Source organism: Lithobates pipiens, unplaced genomic scaffold, assembly GCF_037356315.1.
Source record: "Lithobates pipiens isolate NorthernLeopardFrog02 unplaced genomic scaffold, aLitPip1_a1.2 Scaffold_22, whole genome shotgun sequence".
Lineage (NCBI taxonomy): Eukaryota > Metazoa > Chordata > Amphibia > Anura > Ranidae > Lithobates > Lithobates pipiens.
In genome coordinates, this window is record NW_027507784.1 from 271,511,035 (window position 1) to 271,530,417 (window position 19,383).

Genomic DNA, 19,383 nt, shown 5'->3' on the forward strand with positions numbered 1-19,383 from the left:
GGAGGAGGATCAATTCAGCATATTGAGATAGGTTGTTGCCCCGAGTACGAAACGCAGTCATAATTTGTTCCTTGATATGATAGTAATGCATCTTGAGCAAAACATCCCGAGGGGTACCTTCAGGGAGAAATGCTGGCTTGGGGATTCTGTGAATCCTGTCAATGGTCAGTTCTTGAGGAGATAATGTAGGGATAATGGTGGAGAATAGCGTGTGTACATACTGCAGTAATTGGTTTGGAGGTATGGCTTCAGGAACACCTCTGATTTTAATATTGCACCTCCTAGAGCGGTCCTCGAGGTCTGCAACTTTACTCTTTAGCCATGCTATCTCTTCATCATGGGACTTGTGGGCCTCTACTAAAGTATTGAAGGAAGTTGTGCATTCCCCCATGTTGCGCTCCACTTGATCCACTCTATTACCTAGGGCCAATACTTCCCTATAGCAGTTAGTGATTTCTACAGTGAGGTCAGCTTGTATGGAGGCTTTAAGTGACATCAGCATCTCCTTAAGGACTGCATCTGAGACCGGTCGATCGGATGTGGGGTAGGCCGCAATCAGGTCGGATGCCGGTGGATGTATAGCATGGCCTACAGGAGCAGATCCGCTTACCTCCATGTCACGGTCCGCTCGGTTTACGTCTGGAGAAGATATCCGTTGCCTTTGTTTGGCTGGGCTTCTAGTCGTTGGGCTATTCGTCCCCGAGGAGGAATCGCTGAGGGAAGTCATTCGGAGGTGAGGTTGTTGCGAGGCCTGTTCCTGAGTTTCAGTCACGCACGATCCGGCGCCATTTTGTGTTATTCCGCGCGCTTTGAAAAGGTTCGGAAGTTTCCACGGCGGTTGTTGATTCTTTCTATTTTTTGGCATCTTCGGTAGAAGCGAAGTTGTCTACACTGCGTTGTAGATAGGTTTATGTGGAAATATGTCACCAATGGAGTTGCTATAGGGTTGTTCTCTCCGGTGGTCGAACGGAGCTCTCAGCTCAAGCGTCCATCTTAGCGCTCGGTCGCCACGCCCCATGTAGATATATATTTATAAAAGGCAAACTAGGACACCACCCTATAACCATTGCCAATATATATGCACCAAATTCCAAACAGGTAACCTTTTTTCGCAGAATCAAAGATCTACTAACAACTTTCGCTACAGGAATTATCATCCTAGGGGGGGACTTCAACATCCCACTAAACCCCTCAATAGACACTTCCAATGGAGCATCGAGCCTCCCCTACAGAGCATTAAAACAAATTAAAATCCAGTTACAAAACCTCATGCTACACGACACTTGGAGAACCCTTAACCCCCAAACCAAAGACTTCACATTCTTTTCCAACGTTCACCAAAAGTATTCAAGAATTGACTACTTCTTTATAACACAACCAGACTTAACCCTCCTGAGTAACAGTACCATCGAACCAATGACCATATCGGACCACCACCCAATCACCATGAGAGTAACCTTCCCAGAGAAAAACACTAGCACTAAAACATGGAGACTGAACACTTCCATACTGAAAGACCCCAAAGACGTATCAGAATTTAAGGAAATACTAAAAGACTACTTTACACGGAACGATAACAGAGAAACCTCCCCAATCACACAATGGGAAGCACACAAATGCGTAATGAGAGGAGAATTTATAAAAAAACTAGCCAAAATAAAGAAAGAGAAACAAGCCAAAATAAATTCACTGATAGCCCACATCCATAATTTAGAGACAATGCATAAAAAAAAAAAATTGCAATCTCAACATTTGAAGAGCTTACAAATGCGAGGAAACTTCTTGCAGATGAATTAAATTTGAAAACCAAAAGGCAATATGTCTTGAGACACAAGATATATTATAAGCAGGGAAACAAGAGTGGAAAACTGCTCGCCAAAGCAGTTCAAAACAAAAAAACCTCAGCAACAATCCACCAGATAATGGACAAAAAAGGCGAACTACAATTCTCAAATGAGGAGATTGCAAAACAATTTGAACTCTACTATCATTCTCTCTACAATATCCCATCCAACTCCAAGTGCCCGCTAAATTCAGACCTAAGAACTAACCTTATCCAAGACTTTCTAGGAAAATATAGTCCACCCCGAATCTCAGATACCACAACCCAAAAACTCGAAGAACCAATTTCTGGCACAGAACTAGACAAAGCTTTAAAAGAGATGAAAATAGGAAAAGCCCCAGGCCCTGATGGATTACCCCTTCAATATTACAAAACTTTCATTGAAATATTAAAACCACGATTCCTAAAATCCTTCCAATCACTACATACTGAAAAACACCCCCCCAAACAACTACTAGAAGCTCATATAACCGTAATACCTAAAGAAGGCAAGGACATAACTCAGGTCACAAACTATAGGCGAGATTTCATTAATCAATGTAGATGTAAAACTATATGCAAAAATTTTAGCAAACAGAATTCTTCCCTTACTAACATCCCTAATAACACTTGACCAAGTGGGCTTTATTCCAGGCAGAGAGGGAAGAGACAATACGATCAAAGCTTTAAACATTAGTCACTGGTTAACCTAAAAAAAAAAAACAAGGATTCTTCCTCTCCCTCGATGCAGAGAAGGTGTTCGATAGGGTGGCTTGGGATTTCATAGATACAGTATTGAATCACATAGGCGTGTTACCTCAAATGAGATCTTACATTAACGCACTATACTCAAACCCAACTGCAAGAGTCCGTGTAAATAACCACCTATCGAACGCCTTCAATTTACAAAACGGCACCAGACAAGGATGCCCACTATCCCCACTTTTATTTGTCCTCACTCTAGAACCATTACTAAATAAAATCAGAGCAAATACTGACATTAAAGGAATAGAGATCCAAAATAACACTTATAAAGTTGCAGCATTCGCTGATGATATGCTCCTTTTCTTATCGGAACCACACATCTCCTTGCCCAATCTCCTAAAAGACTTAGGCCGCGTACACACGGGCGGACTGTTCGCCCAACTTTGTCCGCTGAACAGTGTTTCAGCGGACAGTCCGCTCGTGTGTGGGCTTCAGCGGACAGTTTCAGCGGACTGTCTGACGAACAAAGTCTTACGGAATTTCCGTAAAACTGTCCGCTGAAACTTGGTTTGAGCGGACAGTCCGCCTGTGTGTGTGCCAGTCCGCTGTACTTTCGAAATGAGCGAACTGTTCCCGCCCGGAGAAAAGTCTGCTCATTTCGAGCGCGTCTCTAGGTAGGCGGGGCCCGCGAAGGAGACATCGCGGGCCCCGCCGCCTGGTATGGACTTAAAGGGGAACCCCAACGCCGAAAAAAATCGCCGTGGGGGGTCCCCCCAAAGTCCACAACAGACCCTTGTCCGAGCACGCTACCCGGCCGGCCAGGAAAGGGGGGCGAGCGAGCGCCCCCCCCTCCTGAGCCGTACCAGGCCGCGTGCCCTCAACATGGGGGGTGCCTTGGGGAAGGGGGGGCCGCACGGCCCCCCCACCCCAAAGCACCTTGTCTCCATGTTGATGAGGACAAGGGCCTCTTCCCGACAACCCTGACCGTTGGTTGTCGGGGTCTGCGGGCGGGGGGCTTATCGGAATCCGGGAGCCCCCTTTAATAAGGGGGCCCCCGGATACCGGCCCACCCACCCTATGTGAATGAGTATGGGGTACAATGTACCCCTACCCATTCACCTGTGAAAAAAAGTACAAAAAAAACACAACACAGGGTTAAAATATTTTATTGCACAGCTCCGGGGGTCTTCCGTCTTCGGGGGTCTTCTCGCCGGACTCCTCCGCTATCTTCTTGTAGCTCTTTTGCTAGCGGAGGAGTCCGGCTTTCTTCCTCCCCGCCGCCGGCCTCTTCTCCCGACTTCGGGGGTCTTGTCCCCCTCTTCGGTTCTTCTGCCGGGCCACCGCGCCTTCTTATAGCTCTTTTAGAGGTGGTGGCCCGGTCTTCTGTCGCCGCTGTCACTGTCGCCGCCTTCCGTTCTTCTTCTTCTTCTTCTTCTTCTTCTTCTTCTTCTCCAGGAGATGTTGACACGACGCTATCTCCGGCCGGAATGCCAGAGCCGCGCTGCGCGGCCACTTATATAGTGACAATGGGGCGGTGTCACATGGTATATGTCACATGGGTTGGTCACATGGGTGACCCCGCCCCCTTACGATGTCATAGTCCCCATGTGACATCAACCCATGTGACCAACCCATGTGACATATACCATGTGACACCGCCCCATTGTCACTATATAAGTGGCCGCGCAGCGCGGCTCTGGCATTCCGGCCGGAGAGAGCGTTGTGTCAACATCTCCTGGAGAAGAAGAAGAAGAAGAAGAACGGAAGGCGGCGACAGCGACAGCGGCGACAGAAGACCGGGCCACCGACTCTAAAAGAGCTATAAGAAGGCGCGGTGGCCCGGCAGAAGAACGGAAGGCGGCGACAGAAGACCGGGCCACCACCTCTAAAAGAGCTATAAGAAGGCGCGGTGGCCCGGCAGAAGAACCGAAGAGGGGGACAAGACCCCCGAAGTCGGGAGAAGAGGCCGGCGGCGGGGAAGAAGAAAGCCGGACTCCTCCGCTAGCAAAAGAGCTACAAGAAGATAGCGGAGGAGTCCGGCGAGAAGACCCCCGAAGACGGAAGACCCCCGGAGCTGTGCAATAAAATATTTTAACCCTGTGTTGTGTTTTTTTTTTTGTACTTTTTTTCACAGGTGAATGGGTAGGGGTACATTGTACCCCATACTCATTCACATAGGGTGGGGGGCCGGTATCCGGGGGCCCCCTTATTAAAGGGGGCTCCCGGATTCCGATAAGCCCCCTGCCCGCAGACCCCGACAACCAACGGCCAGGGTTGTCGGGAAGAGGCCCTTGTCCTCATCAACATGGGGACAAGGTGCTTTGGGGTGGGGGGGCCGCGCGGCCCCCCCTTCCCCAAGGCACCCCCCATGTTGAGGGCACGCGGCCTGGTACGGCTCAGGAGGGGGGGCGCTCGCTCGCCCCCCTTTCCTGGCCGGCCGGGTAACGTGCTCGGACAAGGGTCTGTTGTGGACTTTGGGGGGACCCCCCACGCCGATTTTTTTCGGCGTTGGGGTTCCCCTTTAAGTCCATTCCAGGCGGCGGGGCCCGCTACGTCTCCGTCGCGGGCCCCGCCTACCTTGACACGCGCTCGAAATGAGCGGACTTTCCTCCGCGTGTGTGGGCGAGTCCGTTCATTTCAAAAGTTGCGCGGACTTAGTACGACGAACTTAGTCTGCCGTATTAGTCCGCTCAAAAAGTGCCGTGTGTGGGCAAGTTCGTTCATTCAAAAGTTTGAGCGGACTGTCTGACAAACTTAGTTTGGGCAGACAGTCCGCCCGTGTGTACGCCGCCTCAGAGCACTTCCATCTCCTCTCCAATCTAAAAATCAATCATTCCAAGTCAAATGCGCTCAATATCACATTGAAACCCAGCTCAGTAGAACTTTGCAAGAAAAATCACCCATTTACTTGGGCTGAAAAGAGTATTACATATTTGGGAATTTAAATCCCCTCGGATCTACAAAATCTCTATCAATTAAACTATATACCCATTCTTAAAGAAACAAGAGACGATCTGAGGAGAGCATCGTTGATAAAAATGACAATCCTACCTAGATATCTATATATTATGCAAACAATCCCCATCAGAGTGCCAAAATCCTTTTTTGAAGCCTTCCGAAAGGCGTGTTCCCTGTTTATTTGGAGGGGCAAAACCCCCAGAATAAAATTTGCCAGACTAAACCTCCCTAAACACAAGGGCGGTATAGCTCTCCCGGATCTAAGGAAATACCACCAAGCATCACTTTTAACGCGCATAGTTGATTGGAACATTCATCAATCTGTAAAGGATTGGGTGAAGCTGGAGCAATCTCAGTTTACCTCAACAATTAAATCACTTCCTTGGATTCACCCTAAACACCACTTTAAATACATCAAAACACATCCCCTTGTTGGGCCTACAATAGAAACCTTTCGCAACACATTCAAATCAAGGAACTCTACTCCCTGGAATAGCCCTCTCACACCTCTGAGAAACAACCCCGACTTCCCACCAGGCTTAGGAGAAAACTTTCTCAAACATAATTGGCTACACCAGGAAATCCTTACTAAGCATTTCTTTAAAAATGGAAAAATACTCTCTAGAGAAGACCTTCATAAAACCATTACACCTCTCCAAATACCCCAATGGACCTATATTCAAATTAGGCACTTCCTGACCAATCGGCAGACGGCTCACTCTTGGACGCAACCCCTTACGACTATTGAAGACCTCTGTACAAAGAAAACCCCACACAGACATATTATCTCAACCATTTATAACTCATTATTTGAAGGGGCATCAAACTTCTCCAACAAAGCTTGTTTAGATTGGGAAAAAGACCTAGATATCTCAATTTCCGAAGAACAATGGGAGAAAATACACTTATACGCACACAAAGGGTCTCTAAACGTAGCTACACAAGAGAGCAGTTATAAGATTCTAACTAGATGGTATAGGACCCCCTCTATTCTACATAAATTCTCTCCCCTAGTTTCAGAAAAATGTTGGAGATGTAAAAGGGAAGAGGGCTTGATGCTCCATATATGGTGGTCCTGCCCCTTAATCCAGACCTTTTGGGAAGTGGTTCACAAAATCATCAACACAATCTCCTCAGAACACCTGAGCTTTAATCCTGCACAATACCTTCTTCATATCAACGACATCCCCAGGAAAAAATATTTGAAATCACTACCAATGTTTATGGTTAACGCTGCACGCCATTGTATTCCCTTCCACTGGCGATCCGAAGCCATCCCAACAAAAAGGGAATGGTTTAGGAGAATAAATAATATAGAACAAATTGAAGAACTTATCAGCATTTCTCAGGAGAAAATGACTAGATTCTATGCAACATGGCATGATTGGAAAGAATACAAGAACTCACAGGAATATAAATCAATTATCAAACATTAACAAACATTATTTTTCTAAGGGAAAAGTTCACTTAGACCGCGTACACACGAGAGGACTGTCCGTCCAACTTAGTCCGCCGAAACACATTTCAGCGGACAGTCTGCTCGTGTGTGGGCTTCAGCGGACTTTTTCAGCGTGCAGTCTGGCGGACTAAGTATTTCGGAATTTCCGTAATATTGTCCGTCCAACTTTGGTTTTAGCGGACAGTCGGCTCGTGAGTAGGCTAGTTGGACGGACTAAGTATGGCGCATGCTCAGAAAGGATTTACACGGCGAAAGGTTGCATTGCTGTGTATTGGACTTCCGATTTCTAGTCCCGTCGTACGTGCTGTACACGTCATCGCACAAGCTTTCAACGGACTGTTTGTTCATCGTGTGTGGTCAAGTCCGTTCATTCGAAAGTAGGACGGACTGTCTGTCGGATTGTCTGACGGACTAAGTTGGCCATACAGTCCGCCCGTGTGTACGCGGCCTTAGAATTGAAGTTAAAGATAAAACTTTCAGTACTATTCTCATTGTACTTCTCTCCCCTCCCTTCTTATTTATGCTTTTTTTTCCTTCCCTTCCCCCCTTAACCTCATCCCCCCCCACCCCCATATACTGTGTATGCTCAACTTATCATCCAGCTGATCTCCATAAATACGTTGGAATACTTTGTCGATATTATCACAAATTAAATGTTTTGTCCACCTAAATATTGATTCAATTTTCCTTTGCAACTGTACTTTGTAACAATTACATGTTTAATATGCTCTTTTGTATATTTCTATACTACGGTGTATTATGTTTTATTTTTCATCTAATAAAACTTTGTGAAACAAAAAAAAAAAAAAAGAAATGCTGCACCACCAAATTTAGGACATGTGCCAAGCATGGAACATGTGTCAAGTGTACCTGTTGGAGGTCGGAGAGAAGGTTTGTGCCCCTTATTGCATACAACCATTCCTGGCTCAAGCTGTTGTGGCGTCAACCACCTCTGAGCTTGCCTCTGCAGAGCTGACAGAATTTCTGTATTATTCGCACTGCAGTACACTGTATTATATACAATGCACTGCACTATATATTGTGCACTGCATTGTAATATATACTGTGCACTGCACTATATACTGTGCACTGCGCTGTAGTATATACTATGCCCCGAACTATATACTCTGCACTGCAGCATATAAACTCTGCACTGTAGTATATACTATGCACTGCACTATATACATTACACTGACTGCACTGTAATATATACGGTATACTACACTGACTGCACTGTAAAATATATTCTACACTGACTGCACTGTAGTATATATTCTATACTGCCTGCACTCTATATATACCACACTGACTACATGCTCTATCTACTAACTAACCTGCCTTCGCTATATCCACTACAACACACTACATTTGGCCGCCATGTAAGCAGCCTTATCTAGTGTGGGGCGTGGACTAAGCCCCTGAGACCTGATTGGACAAAGGCACCCCGCCTTTTGGCCAATCAGCAGCCATTAGTGCATTATGGGGCTCTCCACGGCGGGCAAACTTGCTGCGAGCTGCTGACAACTCCTCCATACAACTTTCCTATAATATACCGAGCTTTAAATAGGATGTTTCTTGCCAATGACATGCTGGATTCAACACAGAAGAAAGAAAGAAAGAAAGAAAGAAAGAAAGAAAGAAAGAAAGAAAGAAAGAAAGAAAGAAAGAAAGAAAGAAAGAAAGAAAGAAAGAAAGAAAGAAATGAATGCACTCAACACATCTAAGGACTGGTAAGCTGTAATATATTACATTTTTGTTTTTGGGTTTTGATACATGTTAAGCCATTTTAGACTCAATCTGCTAATAGTATATAGTTTCCTTCTTACTGTAAAGCAGTATGACACTCTCATATCATGCTATGCCTTCCAGTGGTGTTAAAGAAATATGTTTATTGCCTCACCACATCATCCTCCAGCTGCCTTCTACTTCAATTTCAGTATGCTTAAGGTCAGAATGGCAAAGGGGTAAAAGGCTATCTTGGACATTTTCCTGCCCATCTGAAGCAAACCTGGAGCTATTCATTAACAGTGTCAGTGTTAAACAGTAAAGTCTTTCCAGCTCAGATGGCACAGAGTCTGTAAAACAGTAACTTTCCCTGTATTGCATTTCCTTAGAGCATTACTGTTTGACACTGCTATTAGAGGAAACATCTGGAATTTGATTGAAAACTAAGCATTAACCATATGACCCAACATCTTGTGTAAATTTGACAATAATAACTTTGATTTGAAGGCAACTTTTACTAAAATGAGTTCTTATGGAAAATACAGCTTTCTTTCATTTAAAACAATCACTGAAATGATGTCAATGAAATTATGTACTTACTCCTAACTAAAATACAGGAAGGGGTATACATAATTTAACATTACATTTGTACATAGGGATGAGCCGAACACCCCCCGGTTTGGTTCGCACCAGAACTTTCGATCTGACCCCAAATTCGTACGAACTTTAGAACCCCATTGAAGTCTATGGGACTCGAACGTTCGAAATTAAAAGTGCTAATTTTAACGGCTAATATGCAAGATGCTGTCCTAAAAAGGGTTTGGGGACCTGGCTCCTGCCCCAGGGGACATGGGTCAATGCAAAAAAAAAGTTTTAAAAATGGCCGTTTTGGCTGAATTTAATGATGATTAAAGTGAAAAAAAAAAAGTGAAATATTCCTTTAAATATCGTGCCTGGGGGGTGTCTGTAGTATACCTGTGAAGTGCCACGTGTTTCCCATGTTTAGAACAGTCCCTGCACAAAATGACATTAAACGGAAATAACATCATTTAAAACTGCTTTTAATGTTATATCTGGTTCCTGCAATATGGTTGAAAATCATTGAGAAAAATGGCATGGGTAGCCCTCCCTGCCCCTTACCAGCCCCTTTGGGTCTTGTATGCATATTAAGGGGAACCCCGTACCCATATTAAAAAAAGGAAATGCGTGTGGCCCCCAGGCCCTATATACTCAGAACAGCAGTATACAGGCGGTGCAAACAAGACAGGGACTGTGTAGGTTTGTTGTGTTAAGTTAAATCTGTTTGTAATTTTCAACTGGTACATTTTTAAAGTGTAGCTCCAGTCAAAAAAACTATTTTTAAGCTTTTTGGAAAACATAGGGAAGGGTTATCACCCCTGTATAATTTGTTTTGTCGTACATCTTTTTTCATCTCACTTGCTGTTGTCTCCTTCCGTTTGCAAGTAGGAGATGTTTGTAAGTTGGATGTTTGAAAGTAGGGGCCTGCCCTATATGCTCTGCAGAAATGGCAGAACAAGGTGTTGGTTTTGCCACAACATTGTAAGCCCTGAAAGTGACTCTTGGTGGGCGCTGGAGCGCCCTGCTGTGAACGATTATATCAAGAATTGTAATTACATGCCATTGTTGAACAGTGGTAGAAAAATTGACCTTTGGTGGTTGTGGTGCTGGTGCCACAACACTATAAGTCCTCACCGTTACTCTGGGTGGGCACAGGAAGGGGCCCTCCTGTGAAACATTATATCAAGAATTGTAATTACATGTCCCTGTTAAACAGGGGCAGAAAAATTGGGCCTTAGGCATTGGTGCTGGTGCCATGACACTGCAACCTCTCCCATATACTCTAGTTTTATGCAGGAATTAGCCCTACTGCAAAGCATTGCATCAAAAATTGTAATTAAACGCCCCTGTTAAACAGGGGCAGAAAAATTGGGCCTTAGGCACTGGTGCTGGTGCCACGACACTGCAACATCTCCCATATACTCTAGTTTTATTGCAGGAATTAACCCTGCTGCACAGCGTTGCATCAAAAATTGTAATTAAACGCCCCTGTTAAACAGGGGCAGAAAAATTGGGCTGATGGCATCACCCAGAACCAGAAATGTTCTTCCAACATATCAGCGGAGGAGGAAGAGGATAGACAATCAACATAACAGGACAGTCACTCAGCATCAGCATAGGCAGTCTTGAAGGGATGTGATATTTCAAAAAAAAATTATTCGGTTACATCAGCTTCAAGTGCTTGGTAGCTGTGGGTTATCCAAGACTGATTCATCTTGATGAAGGTCAGTTGATCAACTGATTCGGTGGACAGGCGCACCCTGTGATCGGTAACAAAGCCACCAGCAGCACTGAAGGTGCGTTCCGAAAGAACGCTGGATGCAGGACAGGCCAGTAGCTCAATTGCATACTGTGCAAGCTCTGGTCAGTGATCCATCCTCAAGACCCAGTAAGCCAGAGGATTTTCGGTGGGAAAGGTGTCCAAGTCTGACCTTGCCCCTAGGTATTCCTGCACCATGTAAATCAGACGCTGGCGATGGTTGCTGGAACCGATCATACCTTGGGGCTGTGGACTAAAAAATTGTCTGAAAGCATCAGTCAGACGGCCACCTTCTCCACCGCTCCTTCTGACCGATGCCTCAGCAACACGTTGTCCAGGACCAGGAGTTTGTATCCTCCCAGTCTCTGGGAACGCGTTGAACAGACCTTTCTGCAAGGCCTCTCGGAGATGTCTCATCCTCTGCTCCCTCTGCGATGGCAAGATAAGGTCGGCAACCTTACCCTTGTACCGTGGATCAAGGAGAGTGGCCAGCCAGTAATGGTCCCTCTCCTTGATCCGAAGAATACGAGGATCCTTCAGCAGGCTTTGCAGGATCAGGGAGGCCATGCAGCGTAGCTTAGCTGAGGCATTCGGTCCGGAGTCCTCTAGGTCACTAAGGACAACATGATCCGCAGCTACCTCCTCCCAGCCACGTACAAGTCCACGGGTTTCTTGGGACTGTAAATCATCCCTACAAGACTGCTGCTGCTGCTGATGCTGAGTGCCAGCCTCCACCTCCATGCTGACACAATCATCCTCCTCCTCCTCTTCCTCCTCCTCATCCTCTTCCTGTGCAATGGGTGGCACAGCAGGAACACTAAAGGGGGCCTTGAGAGGCAAGGAAGTCCTCCTCTTCCTGCCTCTGTTCTGCCTCAAGTGCCCTGTCCATTATTCCACGCAGCGTATGCTCCAAGAGGTGGACAAGAGGTACAGTGTCACTGATGCATGCACTGTCACTGCTCACCATCCTTGTGGCCTCCTCAAACGGTGACAGGACAGTGCATGCATCCCTGATCATGCCCCACTGGCGTGGTGAGAAAAAACCAAGCTCCCCTGACCCTGTCCTGGTGCCGTAGTCGCACAGGTATTCATTGATGGCCCTCTGCTGCGTGTGCAGCCGCTGCAGTATGGCCAACGTTGAGTTCCACCTGGTGGGCATGTCACATATAAGGCTGTTCTTGGGCAGGTTCAACTCCTTTTGGAGCTCAGCCAGCCGAGCACAGGCATTAAATGATCAGCGGAAATGCACACAGAATTTCCTGGCCTGCTTCAGGACATCCTGTAAGCCCGGGTACCTGCCCAAGAACCGCTGCACCACCAGGTTAAGGACGTGAGCTACACAGGGCACATGGGTCAGTTGTCCCTGTCGGAGGGCAGAGAGGAGGTTGGTGCCATTGTCGCAAACCACCATTCCTGGCTTAAGCTGGCATGGCGTCAACCACCTCTCGGCCTGCCCCTGCAGAGCTGACAAAACATCCGCCCCAGTGTGGCTCCTGTCCCCCAAACAAACCAGCGCAAGTACAGCATGGCATCATTTTGCCTGCGTACTTGCGTAGCCCCTGGAACGCCTACGGAGCACCGCTGGTTCTGAGGACAGAGCACTGGAAGAGGTCATGGAGGAAGAAGAAGAGGAGGGGGTGGAGGAGAGAGGTGTGTCGCAACCAATAGTAGCATTTTGGAGGCGTGGTGGCGGAACAACCTCCAACACTACTGCACCTTGTCCTGCATCCTTCCCAGCTGCCAGAAGAGTGACCCAATGGGCCGTGAAAGACAGGTAACGTCCCTGTCCATGCCTGCTGGACCATGAGTCAGCGGTAATATGCACCTTACCGCTGACCGCCCTGTCCAGCGAGGAAAGGACATTGCCTTCCACATGCCGGTAGAGAGCCGAAATCGCCTTCCGTGAGAAAAAGTGGCGTTTGGGGACCTGCCACTGAGGAACCGCACATTGTACAAACTCACGGAAGGGGGCAGAGTCTACCAACTGAAAAGGCAGCAGTTGAAGTGCTAGCAATTTAGCCAAGCTAGCATTCAACCGCTGGGCATGTGGATGGCTGGGAGTGAACTTCTTTCGCCGGTCCAGCAGCTGGGGCAGGGACATTTGCCTGCTATAATCGGACGTGGGTGTACTGCTAGCAGAGTGCCCGGAAGCACTTGGCTGTGACACACCTAATTCTACACCTTCATTCCTCTCAGAGCAGGTTTCAGAGAGGACTGAAGGCCTAGTGGGGTTGGAGATGCCAGATGATGAGGAGCAAGGAGAGGTCCGCTTTGTTCTTTGGTGTGGGTCTTTGAGGTACGCTTGCCAACGAGCTGCATGGCAGGTCAACATATGTCTGGTCAAGCATGTGGTGCCCAAGCGGCTGATGTTTTGGCCGCGCGAGATACGCTTGAGACATATGTTGCAAATAGCAGCGGTGCGATCTGATGCACTCATCTCAAAAAAGCCCACACCAAAGAACTTTTAGAATAACGCGCAGAGGCAGTACCCTGCACAGGCGGAGCTCTGCGGTGTGATTCAGTTGGTGTGCTGCCCCTAAGCTGGCCCCCGGAGGGCATCCTGCCTCGTTGGACATGTGCCTCCTCCTCCTCCTCCTCCTCTCTCCTACCAGACACCCACGTGGAGTCAGTGCCCTCATCATCCCCTCCCTCTTCATCGCTGTAGCAAACCTGGCAGTATGCTGCAGCTTGTGGAACATGACTGCCAGATTGCTGTCCTTATTGAGCATCCCCTCTCTCTGCATTCACGCTACTGCCTTCCTCTAGCTGAGTATCATCATCAGAGCCTACAAAACACTGGGCATCCTCCTGGAGCATGTACCCAACACTGTGCTCAAAGAGTTCAGGAGACTCCTCAGGAGGACGTGATGGGTCTAGGGAAGGAGTCACTGATGATGACATTGAGACAAGGGAAGACGATGCATTGGCATCTGCTTTGCTAGTACCCTGAGACTGGGTGAGAGAAGATGAGGAGGATGAAGAGGGCTTGGTCATCCACTCTACCAAGTCGTTGGCATGTTGCGGTTCAACATGTCCAGCTGCCGAAAAGAAGGACAAGCCTGTCCCATGGCCACGTGCTGATGACAATGCACCGCGTCCACGACCAGCACTGTTGTCTCTAGACACAGAGCCTGCTTGCCCTCTTTTATCGGCTCGCGCCTGTCTGCCTCTCCTTGCTGGCCTTCCAGACATGGTAATGGCCTGAAGGGAGTTGGGTAAAACAGCAATTGGGTAGTGTATATTGTGCTGGAGGCACACAACACCCACTAACTCCTGCAGATGCCTTTATTATAGAACACCAGCAATAAAGGGTAGATAAAGGGGTATACTGTACTGGAGGCACACAACACCCACTAAGCCCTGCAGATGGCTCTATTAGAGAACAGCAATAAAGGGTAGATACAGGTGTATATTGTGCTGGAGGCACACAACACCCACTAACTCCTGCAGATGCCTTTATTATAGAACACCAGCAATAAAGGGTAGATAAAGGGGTATACTGTACTGGAGGCACACAACACCCACTAAGCCCTGCAGATGGCTCTATTAGAGAACAGCAATAAAGGGTAGATACAGATGTATATTGTGCTGGAGGCACACAACACCCACTAACTCCTGCAGATGCCTTTATTATAGAACACCAGCAATAAAGGGTAAATACAGATGTATACTGTGCTGTGCTGGAGGCACACACAACTTCCAATAACTCCTGCAGATGGCAGATGGCTCAAATAGAGAAGAGCTATGTAGGTGTATATAGCGGTGTGTACTGGGTACAGAGCACGCAGACAGCATGCACAAGCTCCTAACACTGACTGCAAGCTCTATTATAAAAGATAGATATATCGCTAGCTATATAGGTGAATATATCGGTGTATACTGCGGTCAGGGCACGCAGACAACAACCACTACAGAAGAGCAAGATCGAAAAATCGGGCGATAACGATCGGTGTATACTGTGTTGAAGGTACACAGAACACCCACTAACTGCTTCAGACGCCAACACACTACACAAGGCCGCCGCGCTGGCGGCTTTATATAGTGTGGGGCGTGTACTACACAGCCTGAGCTATGATTGGCCACAGGCATCCTGCCTGTGGCCAATCATGGCTCTCCTCGCTGCCGGCGCTGTGATTGGCCAAGCATGCGGGGTCACAGTGCATGCTTGGCCAATCATGAGCCAGCTGTGCACTGCGCCATCGCAGTGCAATGTGGGCCGTGAGCCCCACACGAATTTGGCGCGAATGGCTCATAATGTTCGGTATTTGCCGAACGGGCGAACAGCCGATGTTTGAGTCGAACACGAAGCTCATCCCTATTTGTACATACTAGTAAATAAGCTTGTACGTGCAATAATTCTATAACAATCAACTACCTGATGCCAAATATCTTCTTTGCACACCACTATGCTTACCCTACATGCAGACCTTACACAACAGTCAACCGTGCATGCACAACTCCACCTCCAGAAAAAAGGTAAGGAAGGGGCCTGTAAACATACAATGGTTCCCCAGTTTGGAGACAGTGCATATTTGCCACTGCCCCAATCATTCATTTTAAAAATCCATAAACATTGATGGTCAAATGCAATTTAACCCCTCCCCTCCCCCCCCCCCCACAAAAAAAATAAAAACTAAAATCAAATCAAAAGAAAAGAAACACAACCCCACAATCATATGTTATCATAGCCTTTCATGGTTGCATTAGCCACACAAGTGTGTTTTCTGAAGTGCCACTTAGAAATGGTACTCCAGAAATACATGTCCAAAATATCTGAATTTACTTAGCATTAGCCTCTTGCATCTTTCTGTACAGCTGTGCTCAGGCTGGAGAAAGAAAAGCAGCTCACAGTTTCATTTGATCCTCAAATGTCAATGAGGGGGGCTTCCATTCCCTGGCTGTGATCTGTTTGGTGACAGTAAATATATGGATGAAAGAGTTTTTCCCATCCAGAATGGACTTGTTAAGTGGTTCCAATGGATTTTTTTTTCCATTAAGTAGTGAGCAAATGAGTTTGTACACTTATACATAGCCTACTTACATGACAGAGGACAGGTCCACCAACTATAAACCAACATGGCAGGTTCAGTGCAATCTCAGAAGCAGAGCTAGGTAAGAAAGAATGCATTTAAACAGGTGTACTGAATTGTATTGCTACCTATAAAGTACTCTGTAGGAATTGTCTAGGGCCAATACTTTTGTAGAACTTTTTGCAGTTGCAGTCCAAAATTTATGCCAAGTTTTTGGCTGCAAGGTTAGTCTCAGTTCTGTCTCCCATTTAGTTTGATGCCTTGCTGGGCTGGATATGCTTGAAGAAATAGTAAATGCATACATTAGGAATATAAGGCCCAGGGAATGTGGGTCATTACAACAACATTGTTTGTAAGATGTGGTGGGAAGAGAGGATAAGTTATCCTTCAGCAATGATTTGATGTAGTGTTGTAGTGGAAGTGTTACCCCAGAGAGATTTCATTGGAATCATGTAACTGTTAAAATGTTTAGAGTCTGGTAAGTTTTATCACAGAGTTTTATCACAGAAAATGAGTTCCGGAGAGAAAAGAGGACAGAGTTTTATTCCAACAATGATAGATGGGATTAAAGTAGCCCCACCATATATACATTTTAGGACTTTACGATGAAGTATGCAGATTACATTGCCGGGGATAGGGATGGGCAGACTTGGAAGACATATAACAGTTTAGGTAGTTATGTCAATTTTATAAAAGATAAGGTAGTGTTACCAGGTGTCTAGTAGTTTCTTTAATTCCCTCAACAATGGGGGTATGTTAGCAAAGTTTAACGATTCTTATATGGGAGTAAGGGCAATTTACCACTATTTAGGGTGTTGGACCATGTGAATGGGTGAGATTGTTGTAGGGGTACCTGAATGTGAGTGGCTGAAGTGAGGTTCATTGCTTGTTGCTGTTTGGTTTGATTCACTTGCACTTCTGATCTTGCAGCAAAGTCATAAAATTATTAAAGCAGCCCATAGATGATTCAATTTTCTTCCACCATGGGTAGAAGAACAGAAAATTGCCCGATTTCCCCCATCTATACTGACTATAGATGATGTAGGAAGATGATTTCCTGTTTGAGTAGTGGGGTACAACCATATATACTGTTTGGAAGGAAGGTTTGCCTATATGGTGCGGACCTAGAATACATACATTAAGGTCTGATGTGTACATTCACCCCTCACTAACATGTTTTTCTTTATGAGGTTGTCTTCTTTGTAGTCACTGTTCAAACATTTTGGTTGTTAAATGGCCATTCAACTGTGAAAATATTTAACTTTCCCTTTTACCTTGCTATTCTGTTGTATTTGGTGGTGACAAGTAAATGGTAGCTAAAAATAAACATTTTATTGACTTGTGCCCCTAATCTTTTCTCAGCTAATCTCTGTAATCCTTACACATACAATACTGTATGTGCCAGGATAACGTCTGACTTTGTAGCACAAGATTTATTGTGCATAAAACCTCTGTCTTTTTCCAGTGAGTTTTAATGAGTTTTCCATTTCCGAAAATTCTTGCTCAGGATTTTTCAAACTTTTCACTTACCAGAATATTTTAGAAAGCTGTCTATATAAAACTTCAGAAGTAGAAGAGGCATTAAACATTCCTTTTCTCCACAAATTGACAGCTTGCCCCAGCTGACTTTCTAAAACTAAGTAGTTAACTCGTCAGCTTGAGGAGCATTCAAGAAAAAGTCAAGACAATGGACGAAGTCAGTCAGTGGACTGCTAATTAGAGATAAGCAAACAACCAAAATCTGTTGGTATTTTGCCCAGTTTGCTCCTGAAAATCTTTCCAACAGGTTGACATCTGCCAGTATTTGATACCACCAGACCTATTTAATTTTTAAATTCATTTAAAAAAAAAAACACATCATATCAGTGTTTTACAGAATTAAATTTAGAGTCATTGTAGAATAAGGATATTGACAAATAGATAAATATAGGCTTTCTGGGGGTTCAATATTCCATATTAGGCTCAATGCTCCAAATGATACATTGTGATGACTGGGGCATTTAGGGCTGCAAAAGGGGGTGATAATAAGTTCTTACATTGGTTGGAAGAGCTCATTATCTCTCACAAGAATGTACTAATTTGCAGGAAAAGCTCAGTGTGACCTTGGCAACCTGTGTGTAACCTTCAGGCGCTTCTTTCCATTGGCAAATTTATTGGGTAACGGAGGTGGGTCCTTACTACTACAGAGAATTGGTAAATTAAATGTCAAAATGTACATTGAAGCTATTAAACAGCACATAGACAGAGTTCCCTAAATTAGATCTAATTTAAAGTGTTTGTTTGGAATATACTATACCTTTATTTTCACATATGTGTTTTTGCAGCTTTACCTTATGGAGCAATATCACCTAAACTCTTTATTGTGCAAATTCTTTGACTTACAAGATAACACCATATAACCATTTTGGTTTTTATTTTTTGTTCTGGGAAATTCTGTCTGGAACCACCTAAAATGTATACAATTAGAAGGAAACCAAAGAACCAAACCCAGCACACTCTGGAAGGATGATGCCTTTTATTTTACAAACAAACTACATATAATCGATGAGTTAGAATAAGGCTGGATTCACACGTATGCATTTTTAGTGCTTTTTGCATTTTGCAGATTTGCACTACAGAACGTGTTCCATAGGAAACCATGGTAAATGAACTGTGATGCAAATCTGCAAAATGCAAAAAGCACTAAAAATGCATACGTGTGCATCCAGCCTTAGAGTAAGAATATTTAGAATTCGTAAACGTTATGCTTCTCCCTACAGATAAAGTTACCTCCAGATTATATTTTACTGTCTCAGTATATTATACATGAAAGTGGCACTTACATCAGCTCCTCTTATCCTTCCTATTTGTTCTCCTGTTTGTAAAAAAAAAAAAAAAACAGCTGTGAATTTTTTCTTTGACCTGCAATATTTCCAGAAGTGTCAGGGGCTTTTTTAATCTCATAGCAGCGGGTCTTCCAAACACCTCCTGCTGCTAAACTCTGAAAACGCTCTGCCACCACTGGAAGTGCAGGCAGGCATGATTCTGCAGAGTCTCTACATGAGCAACGCTTTCCAGGCAGAGGCCAGCAGCAGCATTTTGTCACACATTAACCCCTTCTAAAACAGGAGGTATTTCCTGCCTACATAACCAAAGCACATATCCCCATGTAGAAGTGATTACATTCAGCAGCAGCTAATAAAGTTAAAATGCTTTATGTATTAACCCTAATGCTGCGTGCACACGACCAGACTTTTCGACGGACCAGGTCCGTCGGAATGAATCCGTTGGTTATTACGATCGTGTATGGGCTCCAGCGGACTTTTTTTCCCCAAAAGTCCAATGGACCTGGAAGTAAAACATGTTT